This window comes from Passer domesticus, chromosome 12 (genome assembly GCF_036417665.1).
Source record: "Passer domesticus isolate bPasDom1 chromosome 12, bPasDom1.hap1, whole genome shotgun sequence".
In the NCBI taxonomy this organism is placed as follows: Eukaryota; Metazoa; Chordata; class Aves; order Passeriformes; family Passeridae; genus Passer; species Passer domesticus.
In genome coordinates, this window is record NC_087485.1 from 4192947 (window position 1) to 4212936 (window position 19990).

Below are 19990 nucleotides of genomic sequence, written 5' to 3' on the forward strand. Positions count from 1 at the left end.
TCCCCTTCGTGACTTCTGCCAGCCTCGCCCCCTCACCCCTGGCTGGCTCCTCACTGCTCTTTGCTGCTCTCTCTTCATTAACAGCACTCGATCGCCTTTAGCACCGTCTCACCAGGAGCAATCTCCCCGACTTTGAAGCTGCCCGGTGCAATCTTTCCAATCCCTTTTTGAATTCTACCACTTCAATAAACACTTTTTGTTTTTGCAAGTTAACAAAGAAGCCACAAGAGTCCCTTCTTGCCTCTGCACTGCCAACAGTGAGCTTGAAGTGCTCTACAGCAGGATGTAGAGCATGGTTTGCAAAACATACACATCATTTAGTGCTTTATATTGCCTTGTTACAGTAATAAAAAAATGGAGTATTCTTTCCTTATACGACTGAAAAAATTTAAGTATCCCAATCCTACAGCTGGGAGGGAGTGAACAACTTTGAAGTACTGTAATCAACAGTGGATTTATTATTTTCTTCTAGCCATAATGTAACTGATCCTTTTAGACTACCTGAAAATAATAATATAAATTATGACAGGCCTGAACCTAAAAAGACAGCCATTGTCATCTTGCTACAATGATTTGTTAAAATAAGAAATGAAAGGAGGGAAATATAAACAATTTAATTAAAATGTTTGAACAGAGTCTGTTTTCTAATAAAAAAATAGAAACCTTGTCTTCTCACTTTGCTCCTTTCATTAAGAATCATAATAAAACAAATAAGCTGTGCTCTGGGATAAGGATTAAGCATTTGTGCAGCACTACTCTGAATAACAAAAACCTGAACTTTTAAATGAGCATGGGTTTTCAAGAGATTATAAAAAAATATACATCAGCTCTGCCTCTTACAGTACAAGGTATGGCTGTTAAATGAAATATGACTTAGAAAAACAAGAAAAGAAGTTTCTAAATACAGCTATTTAAGAAAGGGCAATGCAGTAGGTTTTTTGAGAGATAACTCCCTTAGTACAAAGGAACTGCCTCTCAGAAGTGGCTTCTGAAGCAGTTTCTGTTGAATATAATATACTGTACTTCCCCTTTTAAAGGAGCTCTTTCTCCCGAAACCAGAGAGAACAGTAAATTTAATATAACTGAACTCCTAAGTCACAAGCCAAGGTTTTGACTTAAGGTGGAAAGAATATTTGCAGTATTTGATCAGCCTAACTGACCACTCCTAGACTGTTCTGGCTACCTGCTCCACTTTAGGAGTAACATCACAAAAAAGCTGCCTAATACTAAAAGAACTAACCAAGTCCTTGGGTAAGACCTTCAAACACCAGGAATTGTCTTACACTCACCCACAGGTGCCCCTCAGCCTTCCTGACACCCATCACTGCACAACTTAAATTAACAATCTTTCTACCCATTCATGCAGCAGAGTTCTGTGATGACCTTCATCAGCCCATTACCTGCATGCCTCCAAACCAGCAGAGTGTGAGCTACAAGTTGCTGTGTGTAACAGAAGCATCACTGCTCTTCTGCTGAAAAGTTACTTAAGCCTCAGCTGGAAAGATCCAACACCACTTACAGGACTCAGCAAGTGAGTTAATAATCATCAAAACTTGCCACAAGCTCCAGCTTAGGCACAGACATGACTCTTTCCCTTTGACTGTAGGAATAACAGGAGCTAAATTTTGAAGTTGTCCTGTACCATATGCAAAACTTGGATCACTTGTTACTGTTTGTGTAAGACCTGTTCTGATAGGTTTTAATTGAAAAGCCTGAACATGGACATAGAAAGAAAAAAAAAAAATCTATCCTGTCCACTTAGTTTTACTTCAGACTTTAACAAACAAACCCTCTTAGCAGAAGATTAGTGTATAGCTCCTAACTCTATTCGTGATTACACAGAGAGGAAAAACTAGAAAAGGCAATCTATAAACATAGCAGCTAGCAAAGAATAGCTCAGATAACCACTGATGTATCCATAGTCTGTTACAATTTCACCCACATGACACAGCAGGTGCTTTCCAGACACAGAAAGTTAACCAAGAAGTGCAGTCCAAAGTTTGTCTCTAGTCAATTTCTAAACTTTCCCATGTGCTGTGGGCATTGCAAAAAGTTTGTTGCGTCCTCTGCCCGGAGCTCTGCCTTTGGATTTAGGACATCATCGCCAGATGGATACGCACCAGTGACACCAGCGCAGAACCACAGCAGTAATAATTAATCACTATCGATGTGATTAATCATTAATAATTAATGTCTGTAATAATTAATCACTACCGATGCGGCCGCTGCCCGCAGAGCCCTGCGGCCTGGCGGGGCGAGCAGGGGAGCGGCCCCGCCGAACCGCCGTGCCCACTGCCCGCCGAGCCGGGCCCTCAGCCCGGGCAGGGCCGCGCACGGCTGGGCTGCTCTCAGCACCGCCACACTGCCAAGGTTTCCTTCCTTCCTTCTTCTCCGTCAGCCTGGGCTGCGGCGGGGCCCGGCCAGACACAGGGCGCGGGGCCACCTCAGGGAGCCCCAGCCTGCCTTGTCCCCTCCAGCCCAAGCGCCCGCCGCCCCGCGGCACCACCGGCCCTCACCCTCCGCCGCACCGACCCCGCGCATCCCCCGCCTGCCCTCCCCGGAGCCTCCCTCCCTCCAGCCGGACTCGCCGCCCCGCCCCAGCCCCCGGCACCTGCTGCTGCTGCCGCCGGGCCGCCCTCACCTGCGCGGCGGCGGGGGCTCCGTGAGGCGGCGGGGCGGTGCGGGCAGTGCCGGCGCTGCCGTCCCGCTGGTCCCGCGGCGCCTCTCGGGGCTCCGCTTCTGCCGTCACCGGGAAGGGGCGGCGCCACCTGACCCCGTGCCCCGGGCTGCCCTCGGCCCCCGGGCTGTCCTGGGGCACCGGCGATGCCCTCAGTCCCCGGACACCGGCCCTGCCCTCAGCCCCGGGCACCAGGCTGCCCTCAGCCCCCGGGCTGCCCTCAGCCCCGGGCACCGGCCCTGCCCTCAGCCCCCGGGCTGCCCTGGGGCACCGGCCCTGCCCTCCTGCGTCCTCCTCAGCGCCGAAGCGGGGCCGGGACTGCTGGGGATTTCTCGCCCCGTCCCTCTGCCCGTGTCCCCGCAGGGCCCCATGCCCGCAGCCCCTGAGGCGCACTGTCCCCTCTGCCAGGGAGGGCTGTCCCGCCGCTCGGAGCTGATGTTCTGCTCGTCTGAGGAGGGTGATGGAGCCTTAGGAAAAGGCTGTACAGTTTCACTGTCGCTGGAGTTGCCTTGTCAAGCTGAAACTGACTCCAAGTGATCCGCTGCATTTGTATCGCGCGTCAGTTTAGGAGTAGCGATGCTAGGATATATTTCCCAGATTGGGATTCAGAACAGCGGTAGGACGACATCCTGCTTGCAGGTCAAGCCCTGGTACAGCCGTTCTACTTGATGTGTCGGTCTTGCCCCAAACCAATTTGATAAATCTGGGAAAATTCCTACACCCATAGGCGGGATGACGAGGTCATCACAGGGAACAAGTCATGCCAGTCCAGCAGACACCAAAATAAACGCCCAGAAACCAAAGCTAGGGATGCCACAGCATTTTCAAAGATCTTGGCCATTTCTGCAAGGGCTGTGCCATGTTACAATGGCAGGTCCTGTATTCTAAATGCGGATTCCCAAACACAGACCTTAAGTTTCATGGAGATAATTCTTCATCTCCCTTCCTTCCAAAACTGGCGACTGGCACAAGGGAGTGAAAAGCACAGGTCCTTTAACAGACTAATCTACTCTGTTGGGAGGAAAAATAGTTTTCCATAATTTCCGTCAGCATTATATATAATTGAACAGTAATCAAACATGAATTGATACTTTCACCCTATACATGCAGAAACTACTGAAACAAAATGATACTTGCAATGGGGTTCTGCACCAAATGCCGCCAAAAATACTCCCTAGCTACACAGAAGGAGAAGAAAACATCAATTGTGTCTTCTGTAGGAGCAATTTGGGAAACTCTTCCCAAAAGCAAACTAACAAGCCTTTATCATGCTCAAAAGTACCAAAGGCTTTCAAATAAGCATGATGACCTATCAGAAAAGAACTGAAGGACACATTCAAAATATACCACCACAAAAGGAAGAAAAGCCTGAAAGCCAATACCTGGGAAAGGGTGTGGTTCATTTTAAATGCAAAACAAAAGATGATCATTGCAATCTTATCGCTGTTTGCTATTCTGTGAACACTTTTCACATTTTTCCAGGAGTCTAACCTGGGAAAAGTTTTTATCTTTATAAAAAGTGTGACTCCATTACAAATTCACATAACATTTAACAGGACCCATGGTAGTAAATTAATAAGAATAGCAGAATATTTATTAGTCACACCATGGTGTCTCTCTGCCACACAATATTTCTAGCTCATCTTTCAAGTCTTCAATATTTCATGTTGAAGCTGCCTTTGAAATGATGTGAACAGTGGCAAAAAGCAAGAGCCAAGCAGCCAATTTCCCCAGCTGCAGATGCTAATATCCAAACATCCATTCACACCCCACAGAGCTGAAAGGTGCAGGTGATCCTGGGCGTTTTACAAGCAGGAGATGGCAGTATTCACTTAATGTCAGCTGTCAGATCCAGGAGTCATCTGGGCCCGTTGACAGTGAACCCAAGTTCCAGCAAACACCAGCCCCAGCTGCCCCTCCTGGTTCTGCTTCACTTGGCCAGGTACCAACAGTCTCCTCACCAGCCACATGGCACAACTTAGCACAGGAACCACCCTTGAGCAACCCAGGAGCCACACAGGCACAGAGTTGCTCATCTTGGTGGCATTTAGAGCTGTGCTGCAGTAGTTAAAACACTGCTGCAAAGAAAAACTTTGTTCTGGGCATACTTGTGGTTGTGCCTCATTGGTGGTGTAGAAGGACAAATAAAACCTGCCCATTCCCAACATTTCTTGCATGACCTTAGACTTACCTGATAAAATGCTCTTAAAGCTGAAGAGTCATTATATAACCAGAGAAAATATGTATCTTGAAGAGAGTCATAGCTGCAGTGGGGATCATAACAGTGAATCCTGAAAATTGCTGGATGTAACAAAATCTCAGATGGAGTAAGCAATCCTTAAAACCAAACCAATAAAAGAGTAACTCTTAGAAACAGCAGCTGTTACTCAGCACATTCACTAGACCTGAAATAAGAGTACTCAGACTTCCTCACAATCCCAACAGATTTGAGTTATTGTCAGAATCAGCAGCTCTGCCATCCAACAACCAAACCTCAAAAGTGAGAACTTCCAGGCAGACCACATAATTACCTGTAAGGATTATGGATTTCATAGTCACAGATAACTACTAGGTGACATCTCCAGTCCTTTTTGTAGGGGAAAAAAAACTGTAGAGCTTTTTTTCTCTGAGGGAAATGTATGCTGAGGACAGGTGTGGGAAAATTAGGTCTGAGTTGAAGAATCTGCCCCAGCAAAACCTGTATGTTTAAAAAAAAAAAGTTAACCACTAGAATAAAATCTTCCTTCCTTTATTCTTTTTTCTTTTCAGTTTAACTTCCTTCTTAAAATTTTTAAAGACCCCTTGAATTGTTAAAATATCACAATTTATAGTATAATATCTGAAAAGCAAGTTTTTCAGCTAGAGTATAGTTTTACATTTTGGTCATAAATCCCTCAGAAAGGGAATTTATAGTGTTCATGCTGACACTCTCTTAATTACAGCATTGAAAGTTCAACCCTGTCTTATATTTGATAATGAAGTGTTGATAGCTTCGCCTGAAGAATAAAGTATGGCACGAAAGAGAAGCACAGGACTGGCTAGGTGACCTCGTGGATATAATAAATAATGGTCACAAAACTGGTGCCACTTCCTCACAGGAGATACAAAGAAAAAATAGTTTTTGTGCAGAAGACAGAAGTTGAAAATCTTTACCCCATCAATTGTAAGAAATGTTAAAGAGTGATTAGGCAGGAGAAACAAATATTTTAGAGACAGTCACAGACATTTTGTAGCCAAAGGATTTACTAACCACCATAGTCTCTGCACTCCTTAGCAGGATGTATTAGCTCAGCTAGTTTTTCTGGTTAGAGCTGCAAAACTATAACCAGATGTTTCATAAAGAAAACTTTCAAGGTTTGCCTTTATGAACTTTTCATCTGCAGGACTCAAGCTGATTTTAAGCCTGTCAGGAGAACTTGCACACTTAGAGTGAGGCAGCAACAACTGCTGCAGTCTGGAGGGAAGAGGGGAAGGATGTCCCTCCCAGTGGCTGTTGCCACTGGCAGAGCAGTCCTGAGCCACCCCAGCTCCTCATGGCAATAGCTTCAGCTACTCTGGGATGCCTTGATCATCTTTAGTGGCTCAAAGGGCCTTTGTAGCATGAAGCTGACCTTTGAGAGCAATGTCCAGCTGTAGCAGCACAATTCAAGTAGTGAATTTTACAGGAGATCCACCTTCAGCACCATCACAGAGTGTGACAGGTCCAACACCCCCAGCACATCTCAGCACAACAGAGCTCAGGATCATTGAAGAGAATCTCTTGTAGAAAGTGTTCTAGTGTGTACTTGGCTCCATTCTTATCAGAGTTGCATTTTAATCTCAATAAATTATTGTCACTTAATCATAATATTTAAAGTAAATATTGACTTAAAGTAAACTACTAAGATCACTAGCAGAAAAGCTGACATGAAGGAAGGGCGGTTGTACTTGTAAGTGGCTGGCCTGCTGCCTGCTGAAATGTTTGTCTGAGTCCTCAAAAGTTGAGCTACTCCTCAGTTCAGTCACCCTGTCCCTTGTTATTTGCAAGATCTGCATTTAAAAAATCTTCTGAGGAGTTACTGCCCACTGGCATCATACACCAAATACACTGCTGTCCCTTACAATTTCTGTAACAATTTGCATTTGTAGATGTCAAAACAATTTTTTAAAAAATGGAAATCATTATATCACATTTTCAAAGGCATCAGGCCCAGAGGGTGAGCAGGTTTGCCAAAGATCTCACAGCAGTTACATGCCTTGGGCAGAACATTGCTTCCAGGTTTTATCCTAATGTCCTGACTTTGGAATGGCATTTCCTCATAGCAAAGCTAGCTGTGCCAGAAAAAACCTTTTCATTTATCAGAATTACACTTTCAAAAGTTTCAGTCAAGTGAAAACTCTCCTGTGTGGTTTGGGATGCTCAATAAAAAACTTTTAAAAAATATATGTGAAAATATTTGAAATAAGTGTCAAAGTGCATGTTTTTAGACACATACTAACAAGTTATTTACTCAGCATCTTGGGCCAGTTTTGACCACAGAAAACACCAGTATGTTTAAAGGGCCTGTAATCCCACCTTCAGATGAAATATTACATAAATTACATAAATATTACAGTCACTACATCCACAGTGATAAAATACCAGCAGCTCATTACCACTGCTATCAACAATGAGCTGATACTGATGTTACAAGGCCTCAGCAGAAAAGGAAAACTGCAGAAGACTCTGCAGGGAACCAGAGAAAATTTTCTCCCATGCTTTTAAAGCCAATTACATTAAAATATATAACAAAAATAATGTGCTTTTGAGTGGAAAGAACTGGGAAAAAAACCAGCATTTGACAATAGTTTCGAATTAAGCAAGTTGCAACTCAGCAAGAAACAGTCCAGTTCTCCCCCAGGTAACTTTCAGCCTTTTATTTCTTTCCCACTACAGAGTAGCACCACGGGTGAGTTGAGGAGAGAAAGGGCTCTGTTACCATCCTCTTCAGCCTCCTGCTCCCACTCATTATCCCTGGAAGCCGGGAGAGGCTCAGGAAAGGGATCTTCAGGCAGGCTGGGCACAACTCAGCCTTCAGCCACTGCCCTGAGCTCGTCCCAGGGAGCCCCGGGGGGGACTCAGTGTGACAAGAACACACACCAAGGCTTCTCTCCATGGTCATTTTCCTTTTTCCTCCCATTCTGCTGAACTCTTCTTATCACTGATCTCACTACTGCTGGTGGAAGCTTTTCTGGGATCATAAAACAGAGATAGGTCAGGTCTTTCTTTACTTTCTACATGGCTGATTGCAGGGATTTATTATTGTGCAAGGCCTTCTCTCAGGGCACACAGGAAGGGAGGAGAAGTTCCTTGCATCTTTGCTCACTCATGCATAGATCAGCTTTAATCTGACACATGCTACATCAGAAAAGTTTAGAAAAGCCCTCTTGTTAATCAAAGCACAAGAATTCTCTGGGGATGGCAAGAGCACGCTGGTCCTAATGCAGATAAGCATGTAGTCATGTAAAAATACGTGTCAAAATGTCACTAAAATCAAAATATGATTGAAAAATTAACGATATCCTTGAGTGATAATTTCTGAATAGAGATAGAATGAGATGCTCTACAGGGATATGCCTTCCAGATGCCTGTGCCTTGGAAAAGCATCCATCTGGTTATATCTCCAGGATCAGCATATTTGTGTAGAATGCAAATCACTCCTGCAACTGCTGTTATCTTTCTGCACTGTAGTCATAACTGAGTGAGTCATGTTGAAGGGTCAAAACCTTCTGTTCCACTTTTTGTGATAAGCATCTTTTCAACATGCAGTGTTAGAGATCCCGTGTGCCAGCAGGTCGAGGTGGGAGCTGGCATGGGGTGATCTACAATCATGATTTTTACTAAGAGACTTCTGAGTATCCTGGGGAGCAAATTTACCTTCAGAAGAGCCTCAGTTTAGAAGACAGAAGACCATTTTTCAGAAATGCAGGCAAATATCAACAACCCATATGGCTGCTGATCTCAAATACCTGTGTATGTGTGTGCATAAAAATGAATATAGGTAGAATCCTATTGTTTCACTTATTATGTTATAAAAATAATATTTTCACATCTCCAAACAGATTATATTTGTGCAAAATTCAGAAACTACACAATATGTTGGTAAACACTAGCTGCAACACCTCTCAGTCACTAACATTTCACTGAAAATCTGAATTCAGACACTTTATGAGATGCTTTAAAAATAGACACAATATTTTAATTCTACAGAGAAAAAAAAAAACAAAAACAAAGAGCAACCAACTTTCTTTCCATGGAAAATTTCTAATATGCTCTTCATTTAACAGGAGACAACGTCTAGAATAAAGAACCTAGCAAAGTTAATTTAAAAGTGCTTATTTGACCTGATCTCCAATTAAAAATATCTAATTAAAAATATCTTGGCTAACTTCAGCTGAGCACCCAGGACTTGTGTGTGCTTGTAATGATTGTAAAAATGTAACACACACACATAAAAAAAATTGTTTCCTCTTTTCTTCTTAGACTGGACTAGTAATTTTCAAATACCACCTTCTCTTTAAATAAAAAAAAAGGTTTTTAAATTTCCTTTATGATTAAGAAAGTCCTTTCATCATGGAACTAAGCTACAGAATATTTTACAGGAGAAAAGACAAAGGCTGGAACACTGAAGGCTCTGCCAGGTAATTTAAACCCAACTGTGTTCTCTCCAGAACCTTTCTGCCACACGTGGGGAATTATTTAACCCATTTTTACAAGGATAAGTGCCCTGCTGAGCCTCAAAGGCAGCAATACAGAGCTTACCTTTAATCCTGTGCAGAATAATGAGTGATACACTGCTGAGATTAGTGAGGCAGTGTCAAACGGAGGTTTCTTCCTCTTTGTACTCTGACTCCACCTGGGTAAAAGCACACTGTTAAGACCCCTTAAGCATACAAAATCTCTAATCAAGTTTTCGACAGCTTGGGTCTTTTAGCTAATTTAAAATTTAAAAGAAAAAAGTTGCCACCTTTGATGACACTTCTTTGCAAGGACAGGTTTTGTTATGGCTGCTGCTAGCAGGGGGAAAAAATAAAAGCAAAAATGTTCTAAGAAAAAAGTGGAACACTAATTCTGAAACAGGTCCCTTCCAGCCAGCAGGTCTCTCTCCTCTTGTAGCACCCGAATGGGCTGAGCCCTTTTCACACTCACTTGCATCGTGCGTTAATAGCCTGGCAATGTGCTAACAATGCCCCCACCTGAGATCAGCAATTCTAAGTTTCTGGTTGTCTTAGGCAAATTTCAAATTATTTGCCTTCTGGTTTCTAAACTTTTGGGATGCCCTTTCTTTCTGTTTTGAGGTTTTTCTGCATCCAAGGGGTTTATAAATTACTTTTTTTACAAACACTAAGAACCTCAGGGACTCTGCTCATTGAGCTTTTAGGAAAATGTCAAATATCTTTAATCCTTAGGAAGAAAAAACATCAAAACCCTGAGAATTGAAAAAGTCACGTCTGTTTTGAGATGTGTATTTATAATATATATGCAAACGTTCGGCTTGTGTTTACCCACGTGCTGTTAGGAGAAAATGGTTTAAGCATGGAACCTAGGATTTAAAAGTTAGACTGGAAAAGAACTCCTGGTTTGTTACCCTTGAGGGAAATAGATGAGGAGAAGGTTCATTTTGTTAACAACTGATAATTAGCACTCATTTTATTTTTTTTAATTTTAAAAATAGTGAATATTGTGAAGCTGAATAATACCGGTTTTCAATTTATTTATATGGAAATAATAATCAGAATTTATAATTAGATCTGTAGATAAATCTACTTAGAAATAAATATGATTTTAACAGATTGAAATGTAATACAAATATTTATATCAAAACAGAGTTTGAATATGGCAAAGCAGTTCATTTTTTGAGACATTTTATGAAAACAAAACAAAACATGACACTCTTTGACGAAAAAGAAAATACGGAAAACTAAAAATAAAAAGCCATGCAGAAATATAACTGGAGAAGAGGCTCTTTATGGGACCTCTAACGAAAAGAAAGAAAATCCTGCTCCCAGTAAGTGCCAGTCAGCAGCTGTCCCCTGGTCTGGCAGCACAGATGGAGGGAACACACAGAGCTGCTGACTGCTGACAGACATCTTCAGCAAGCTGAGAAGACCTTGGCCGCTGCTGTGGCAGGAAAGCCTCAGTTCCACAGCAAAAACAAGAGCTAAAGTTGCTTTTTGATGATTTTTGTAGCATGACAACAGCAGGCAGTACAATAGCAGCAGTGCTGCAGAAGGGAGGTTTTGCTAAGAAAATTGCCAGACAAAAAAGGCATCAAAAAAATTCCTTGATACTACAGAACGAGTATAACAAAATATTTCCACCTTCCTACTACAATGGACACCGGTGAGGTGGTTTGATGTCAGGGAGGAGTTCAGTCAGCAGAATGAGAAAGGACAGGGCTGGAGGAGGTGATGTCTGTCCGCCTCTGCCCCGCTCTGCTTTTAGCTCCCGTCTTGCGAAGAGCAGCTTGCTACCCCCAAAAGATGAGAGATAAGGTCAATGGAAGTGCAAGGTGTTGCCAGACTGTGGCTATTTTTTTTTTCTTTTTCAAAGAGAGGAAATAATGTGTGCAGAGCAGCAGTGGTTCATATTGGGTCAGTCAGGAAGTGTGGGGCTGAGAATTTAAAAGACAGGTATTTTTGTTTTGTGGTTCTCTCAGAGAGCAAAAGCATACAACAAAACTTGTTTTGCTAAAAAATGCAAACTTTGAGTTCACCTACAGCTAGCTGAGCTATCAACATCATGTTTCATTCTGAAGAATGTCACTTTAAGTGGAATATTTTGCATCTGTGGCTGCAGTTATTACAGAAATACTAAATAGCTACAACCAGTGCTCCTTTGGATTGCAGCACAGATAATAGCAGAAGGAGGACAGGAAGACAATGAGAGATTATTATTAACTCTATTCCCACCAGAGAAGATCTGAGGCATAATTGGTTTCAAGCTGAAGTTTCACACACATCTTCATCCAGCACTTGCTGTGGAAAAAGGCAGTGCCTGCTTCTGCTGTCCTCATTTGCCTCTTGCCATCTCTGCCCCAGCTCGGCCCATGGAGATAAGAAAAATCTGAAAACACGAATCCAAAACTAACGCTGTGAATATTGCAGGTAATGGAAAATAGGGATCAGCTGGAGATATATCTCTTTAAGTTACACAACTGCTTTTAATTTGGCCTTTCGACTTATAAGCTGTAAACAAGCTGATAATCTTTACTGCTGTAAATGGGCATGGAAAATTAATGCAACAGAACCGCTCAGAAGCTCATAAGAGTAGTCCTTGAGCAGCACAATTGGCTGAAATACCTGGAATTCAATCTGCATGTTACACAGTTACCTCTACCTTCTGATGAGGAAGCTGAAAATAGAGACTGTAATTAAGCAAAGCACTGTGTGTTTTGAAATTCGTTAATGAAAAATCCAACCAGCCAGCAAAGAACTGATTCTTGTGCTGACAAAGAGAAAAGGAAAAATCTGTTGTGCCAAGACACCTATGAACAACTTAAAATGCATTAAGATATATCTCAGTTGATGTGACCAAAAAAAAAAAAAGAGGAAAAAAATAGAGTAAGAAATTTGTCAATGATTCACTTTTAAAAAAAAGCATTTTGCAAACACAAAAAGAATAACCAAACAGGACTTTTTTTAAAACCTCCATGATTATTTTAAAAATCCACACTAATAATTTCCCTTTAAACATTCCAGCAGAAAAGTTGAGAGCAGAGCTGCCTTGGAAATGCTATTTCTTGCTGACATATGTTTTATAGATATTTTTTAGACCTTCAGACATCATGGCATTATTTATGTGGGTGCTGAGAACAAATTTACTGCCTTCCCAGGCTTGATCAAAAATATTTTTAATCACTCTGTCAAAAATCAGGCTCTGCAGAAAAATTTGGATGAGCTGAAGAGAAAAAAAAAGCTGCAGTTTCTCCTCAGTGTGTGTGGAGTCCCTGCACCACGTTGGCTCAACACTATCTCCTTTTCATATTTACTGATAAAAAGAAAGATGAATGTTTGAGGGATAGGCTGGTCCTACCATCATAATAAATATGGGGTTTTTTAATTAAACTTCCCTCTGATTGAAGGAAACCAGCAGTCTTTCTGGATATGTTTTAGTTGAGAAAAAATCAAGGAGGAAATGGCCATACTTCTTGTACCAAAGTGCTGGGTTACTGCGGACGAGAAGAGAGCCCAGTCAGAGTGACAATGCCAGCTGATTTTACAGGAAATGCCTTTTTAAAAAATGACAGACACATTTTTAGCAGCTGATTTGTTCAAAAAACACCCTAAAATCCCAAACACTACAAACAGATCCTCTTTATTCTGCGGGGCTTGTTGCAGGCCCTTGAGAACAAAGAGCAGAATAATAAACCAAAGGACATCTCCGAGGCTGTGCTGTGGTTTTGCAGCACCAGGTCACATCTCAAACCCCACCACCTGAGCTGCTGCTGTTGTGTGACCACAGCTGGGCCACCTGCACTGACACCAGAGAGCTCGTGGCTCCTTTGCTTGCTCACATCGCTGCGGGCAGAAGCCGGAGCTGGGATAAACAAAACTCTTGCAAAGCATCCAGGAGAAACCCATGAACTCAATGGAAAGCAGTTGGCTGCTTGTTTTCCTTCCTTGTTTACCCTCAGATTGTTTGGACTGCAAATATGGTGGAGGTTGATGTCACAGAGGGGACAGGAACAACTTTCTGCAGAAAGCACCGCACATCCCGAGAGGGCAGCAGCGCTCCAAAACACTGAGCCTGTTCCAAGGGGTCAGAACACCTCATTGCAATGGGAGCTTCCCAATCCCTCACCAGAGCCCCTGCATGGCAGCAGCTGCCCTGCACAGCCCGGGGTTTGCATGGCAGGACACGCTTCCTGCTGGGATCACTGCCACACTCTGCTCTCCCCAGCCCTGCAGCTGCTCCTTGGGGACCTCAGGCAAATCACTCTGTGCCTCACCTTCCCCAGCTGCAAAATGGGCAGGAGATACTTCACTTGAGATTTTGGAGCAGGAATACAGGAGGCAGTGTTTGTGATGCAGTATTTGTGGTACATTATTTATCAGCAAGGCTCCACCACTAATGCAGCATTATTACAACTAACATTGCTATTGTTTTACTCCAGATGGAATCTGTGCTATCAGAAGTTATCTTGCTATACTTAAAAACTAAATCTGCATGAGTGTAGCCCTGAAAAAACAATTTGTAATTCTGAGTCCAATATGCCAGCCATATTTATTAATATCTCTATTTTTTCAGCTACCATATGATACAATCCTGTTGGCAAAAAAGAAATATATTTTATAGCGTTAGTTGTTGATGGCAACTTTAACACCTTCTGTACTCCTTTCCCAAAGGCAAAGGATTATGTAATAAAAAGAAAGTCAATATTACAGCACTGAGGTTTAGAATTAGCAGGATAAACTGAATTTTAAAACAATTCTGGCCCTATCCTGTACTTACAGATGACATAACAGAACCGATGACTTATAGGTGCTGCCACTGAGAATATAACACAGAAAGAGACTGCCAAAGTAATATTCCTATTTATATATGTCACATTACATTTATATATCTCTTCTACTACATTTCCTCAAGCTAGAATGCTGTGGTGTGTGGACTGTGAGTCTCAGTCAGGAAACTTGCTCCAGTTCCAGTTCCACTCCTCCCACCTGAAGCCCTCAGCAAACCTTCCAGGAGCTCCTGGCTGCTGTGGTTTCAAGCCAGTGACCCAGGAACATCAGCAAGCATCTTTGCATGGTTCGGATTCCTAAAATTCTCCTTCCCCAGGACATTAAAACATCACCCATGCTACTCTGGCATTTGCTTTGTTATTCATACCAGGGTCTGTGTGCATTCTTCTAGGACCATTTATGCCATCCTCCCTTTTAATGACAAACTAGTGATGGTTCAGTGAGTCCAAAAGTACCAGGTGTTTTCCTTCACTAGGATCTGTTGCTTGTGCACTGTATTTCTACAAGCCATGAGGAAGGCACATCAGTCCACAGGGTGAGAGGAGAGATGTCTGCTTTCCTGCAGGGAGCTGCAGGGCAGAAATGAAAGAGCAGAACAAGATTCACTGCTCAATGGTACTAATTTCCATAAGTGCAGTGTATAAAACTTATCATGTGTGGGCATATGAACAGAGCACTAACCACAGGTAGGATCCCCATCCTGAGAATCACCCCTGCTCAGCCTCTTATCTGTCCCTCTGCTGTCTGTAATCCTCTTCGTTTGTTGCTCTGCTGCTTCTTCTGTGATACCACGATGCCACTCACTGCCCACATCCAGTATTAGCAGACTTTCTGCTCAGGATTCATTTAGGAAAAATGTTGCTCAGTGGAATTGTACAAGTTTCTAGCTTGGCTCGTAAGTGCCTCTTCATGCTACACACCCACTGGATCTTTTCAACTGGTCTCTTTCAAAGGGGACTCATAAGTGAACAGCTAAATCTAACTGATCAGCAAAGTAGTCACCTCCAGACACACCAACAGCCTTGCACTGGATACAATTATACAATTCCAGTAGTTTTGCTGTTTCAAAATTATTGCTTTCCCAGTTTCCCAATGATTTTTCTCAGGTTTTATCATTTACCTCATCCACACAGGCTACTTAGTGCCTGGTGATCTCTTTCTAGTTAGTTTACAGCAAAGATGGATTAAAGATCAGTTTAGCTGTTAGCTCAGCCGTGTCAGTCTGCCAGCCTGGCTTTCTCCCAGAGATAGGCCAGTTTAGCAGCTTATCTTCTCAAATCTGCTCTTGCACATGTGGCCCATATTTGCATATGGCACACATCCCATGGGACAGCACGTTCAGTCCTTTGCATGCTGTAGTTACTGTCCCTTGTGCAAGGAGCTTGCTCGGGGTTTGGTAACTGCCAGGAGAGCAGGCACACAGGTGTGCATCACACTGCAGATATCACCATGGGATTTACCCACAGGGAGGGAACAGTAAGAACAGTCTTGTATTAAAATTAAGCTTAAACAAAATGAAAGCAAAGGGCTACAAATTTATAGCTAGAAATGGTTCTGAGTATGAGAAAGAGCACCAGATTTTGTTATAGCTGAGAAGCAGAGACTGTTCAGAGTTTCTTGACAGCTAGAGCTATAATTTGATACTTTTATAAAATACAGTTATTACTAGCAACAGCAGTAAAGACCCTAATACAAAATAAAATTTTATTCTTACCATCAGGTTGTAACAGCCTTCTTTAATATGTATTCAAGGCAGAGCTCGAGGCTGTGCTTGGTCTTCAGGATAAGTAGTATTTTGCTAGGTAATAATTTGTTCTTGGGAAGTCTAGCTGATTAGCTTCCTGATAACCTTGGATGGAGAGCATAAGGGAAGAACAAAATGTCATTATAAAGAAAGAAACCACTTACCAAAGAGCAGACAAGGACCCCCTGCCTGGACACATGCAGATTCATGGCTTGGCTTGTTAGGTCTGTATTTCAAGACAGCTCCTAGAGAAGCTCAGGTTTATTATTGAACACGACTTTGAATGTGACAAAGCCCAGCGATGATCAATTTTCAGTGTTATTAGGGCGGAAAGGGCCATGACCATCAGCACTTGCCGAGCTGCCTGCGAGCCCGCAGTGGCGGTCACTGATGGCACATGTCCTCTTCAAACCCGAACGTGCCCAAACCCGGCTCATTTCCTTTCCCAGCAGCTCCATGCGAGGGCAGCAGAGATTGCGGGACGGGAGCGTGTGCGGGGACACGGCGGGAGCGGTGCCCGGCTGTCCCGGCCCTGCCTCGGCACCGCAGGGACTCTGCCATCGGTCCCGGACATCCCACGGGATGCGGAGCCTGGGAGGAGCCTGTGTCCGCAGAACCAGACCATTAAATAAGTCTCTCTTGAGGTGATAACGCTTTTAAACTTTTGCGATGGAGTCACCATCCCTACAGGGACTAACAAGACGTGCAGATGTGGCTCTTGGGGACGTGGTGCAGTGGTGGGCTTGGCAGTGCTGGGCTAATGTTAGGGTCTTAGAGGGTTTTTCCAACCTGATTCCAGGATACTCACCCACCTTCAGTGCAGAGTGGGAAAAGGATACAGAGCAGCCAAAGCCTGTGAGCGACTTTCACCCCTTAAGCGGAAAAAGCTCAACACCGAGATTGCGGCTGCACCTGACTCTGATTTCCAAATCCAAGTCTGTTTGAGTTGGTGACACTCAGCGAAGGAAACGCCGTCATTGCCACCCTGCGGGGCCAAACCCCAGCTCTGTCGTGCAGTCGCCAAGAGATGGAGCCGTGCACCAAATCCCAGCCGCGAATAAACGGCGACCAAGGGCTTTTAGCTCTATTTTCTTCCAGTTCAGCCAGGTTGATCCTAAGGCTCCATCCAAAGTCAGCTGATGTTTACAAGCAGCGATAAATCAAGCAGAAAGTGCTGACATTAATGCTGCTCGGTATTGATCGGGGGCTGCAGGTGATGTTTAGGGGAGGGCTGGCCATTCTCTTGAGCAGAGATGTCATTACCCATGCCCTGGGTAACAGGGTTCCTTGGGGATACAGTCAGGCACCAAGGACAGAGCTGGTGAGACAATGCTTTGGGCTTCTCTTCCGTGCCTGTGTCGGGCTGTCCTGATTTACCCTTGCCCAGGCCCCTCGGTTCGGAGGTTTAAAGAGGGCTGAGCAGTTTGAGTCACAGGCTCACATGGAGAGGCTGATACAGATGCTTTTCTCTAAGCTGCCTCTCGACCCCATAATCTTTTCCCCTGTCAGCCAAAATCTTCAGCTTTTCCTACAAGGGTACATTCTGCTTCCTTGCACCTCTTTGCCCAGGGCCCTGGTGTTTGCTGGCTGCCAGGGTGGATGCCCTTCTTCAGCCAGAGGATGAGCCAAGCCTGTTTGCAGGTACTGGAGGGACAAAGCATCCAAATGCAAATCCCATATGTCTGTCAGCAGCTCAGGCAAGGATGGGTGGTTGTTTGAAACTGCTCCAAGCCAAGCACTGTGATTTGGTTTCATCTGGACCATTCCACATTGAAATAGCTGTTCCATTCCTGGTGTAATTTTCATGAAGGAAAATTTGAAGATCTGTGAGATATTAGTTCTGCAGGAACACTATTTCCCTCTGAAAAACAAACATCTTGGGAAAATTCCCAAGAAGATCTGAATAATACATCTTTAACACTAATAGGCAACCCCTGTGATCATGTGTCTTTCATTGCCTGGGGTCTGTTTAAGCTCTGAATCCCATCTGTGATGCACAAGGATGGCTACTGAACATCCCAATAAGAGAATAGTGATTTATCTGGAAATACGTCCTACAATAATCTTTTCTGGTATTTGCTGTAATAAAGGGAATATTGTTGTTGATTACCTCACTGATATGTAACTTTCTGCTGGCAAATCTTTCACAGTAAGGTTATAATAACATCACTCTTCAGCATCTCTGCCAGATACTCAACTCTTTATTTTCTATTCTGTCATATAAGCTGAGTAATTTATATGCCTGTTCAATACAAAAGGTGGTTATTATATGTTTCAAGAAAGAGATTTGACAATATCTGCTTTGTAAGAAATACTGAGTCGTAGAGAGGCAAGGCAAAGGAAAATACTGTAAATCAAGAGGTGACAAGGCAGTTTTCAGATGGGAGATTAGAACACTGTTCAGGGTTCCACAAACAAATATGTTGAATTATAGACAAAAAGCCACTTTCTAGCATTTGTCCCCTGTTGCTGCAGTCCTTTTAGGGATATAAATCCCAGTGAAGTCAAATCATGTCTATAAACTAAATTCCAAAATGAATCCATAAGTAGAGTCTGACATGGAAATGCTTATTATTAGTTTGATTTGTACAAGATGTATAGATATGATTTCAAATAAAAGCAACATTATGGAAAAAATTACGTCAATTGCAGTTTCGTCTGAATAAGGACTGCACAGTATGAATGTGTCCCAAAATAACACATCTGCAGTGATCTAAGTGAAGCTTAGCTAACATTCCCTGCACTGCATTTTTACACAGGTAATTCTGTGTGACTGCTTAACCCCAGCTCTACAACAACATTGATTTGACAAATGGGTGGGGGAGAGCCCCTTGCTCCACCCAGGGAGAAGGAGCAGTGGCTGCCTTCCAACCCGTACCATGCTGCAAGTGGATGTGCCGTAACTTTGCTGTTTTCAAGTGCAGAAAGGCTCTGCCTGGGTCTGCTTTCCTGCAAAGGACATGGGCAGGTAACCCCAGGCCAGCAGGCAGGATTCACAACAAAAACTATAGGGGTTGGGTGCCAAGAACTGATCATGCAAACTGCCTCAATCCCATCCTGAGGAGAATGCCTGAGCACCGTGAGAAAGAGCAGCTCATTGTGGACAAACATCCAGTGTTGTCAATCCAGTGCTGACCTCCTCTTTAGAGGCTCACAGGACGAGCCCACCCTGCTCTGCCACTCTGTTCTGTCCTGCTTTCCAGGCAGGGCTGCTCCACCAGCAGCCAGCTCCTGGGCCACCTACCCTGCTGTCCCTGGACACCACCATACAGCCCAGCAGCCACAGGGAGCAGGGCTTATCCTGATCCTGGGCAGCTCCTGGCTTCTGCAACATCACAGAGAAACAGGAGACCAAGGCATGGGAAGAGACATTCATCCTCCTTCCAGCTTCCCCTTGAGCAGAGATGTCATTTTCTAGTCTGAGACTGGAAATCCAGACCCTGATTCAGAGAGCAAGGTGAGATTATTATTAGCTCTCAATTAAAACAGGAAGATCATTGCCACTGAAGATGGAAGGGGACATTCCCTGTCTCAGAGGAGCCCACGTGGGAAAGGAAAAGCACCCTCACATTACACTGGGGAGAGGAATGCACATCACTGCTCTTTTGAGGCAGCAGCTCGGTGGGAGCCTGGTGACAGCAGTTGTGATCCTCCCTCTAGAGGAGCTGCTGAACTGTGAACGTGCAGAAGTGGATTTCCAAGCCCAGCAATACCTGCTGCCTTGAGTGACCTACTTTTTTTGCACGCTATGTGAACAGGGTTAGGCAACAGCAATTTGGTGCTGAAAACTGAAACATTTGGGTAGCAGCAATTACCAAGTGCTGGTGAATGCCACGGCAAACCTCAGTGCCCCTGACAGGGGTTCCTGGCCAGTACTACATTTCAGTCCCATGCTTTGGGAACCTATCCAGCAGGAACACAGTGCTTTGCTAAATTGAGCATAATCACTCAAATTAATTTATCAGATCCAACAGGAGTTTTGCTTATTATCATGAGTGGTAGTTTACCAAATGTACTGTTTTTAAGGTTCTCTCTTAAATCACAAAAAATGAAAAGCATTTTCATGTTGAGCATCCAAGCAGCCC

The 19990-nt window shown here is 43.7% G+C and overlaps 1 protein-coding gene across 10 annotated transcripts in view; it reads right to left on the minus strand.

Annotated features, from left to right (window-relative positions):
• PLCG2 (phospholipase C gamma 2) overlaps positions 1-16100 on the minus strand; it is a 68878-nt gene extending 52778 nt beyond the window's left edge. Inside the window, exons 1-6 of one of the 10 annotated variants that reach the window (XM_064386429.1) lie at positions 15876-16100; positions 11609-11762; positions 9459-9552; positions 5209-5375; positions 4869-5014; positions 3588-3688 (exon numbers count right to left, since the gene is read on the minus strand). The gene's annotated coding sequence lies outside the window, so the exon portion shown is untranslated. Of the gene's footprint in view, positions 1-2611; positions 2743-3587; positions 3689-4868; positions 5015-5208; positions 5376-9458; positions 9568-9663; positions 9850-11608; positions 11763-13212; positions 13345-15875 lie in introns of those variants that run through there. The other 9 variants (XM_064386428.1, XM_064386424.1, XM_064386422.1 and 6 more) reach the window with 9 other exon arrangements.
• Between the last annotated feature and the right edge of the window lie 3890 nt (positions 16101-19990).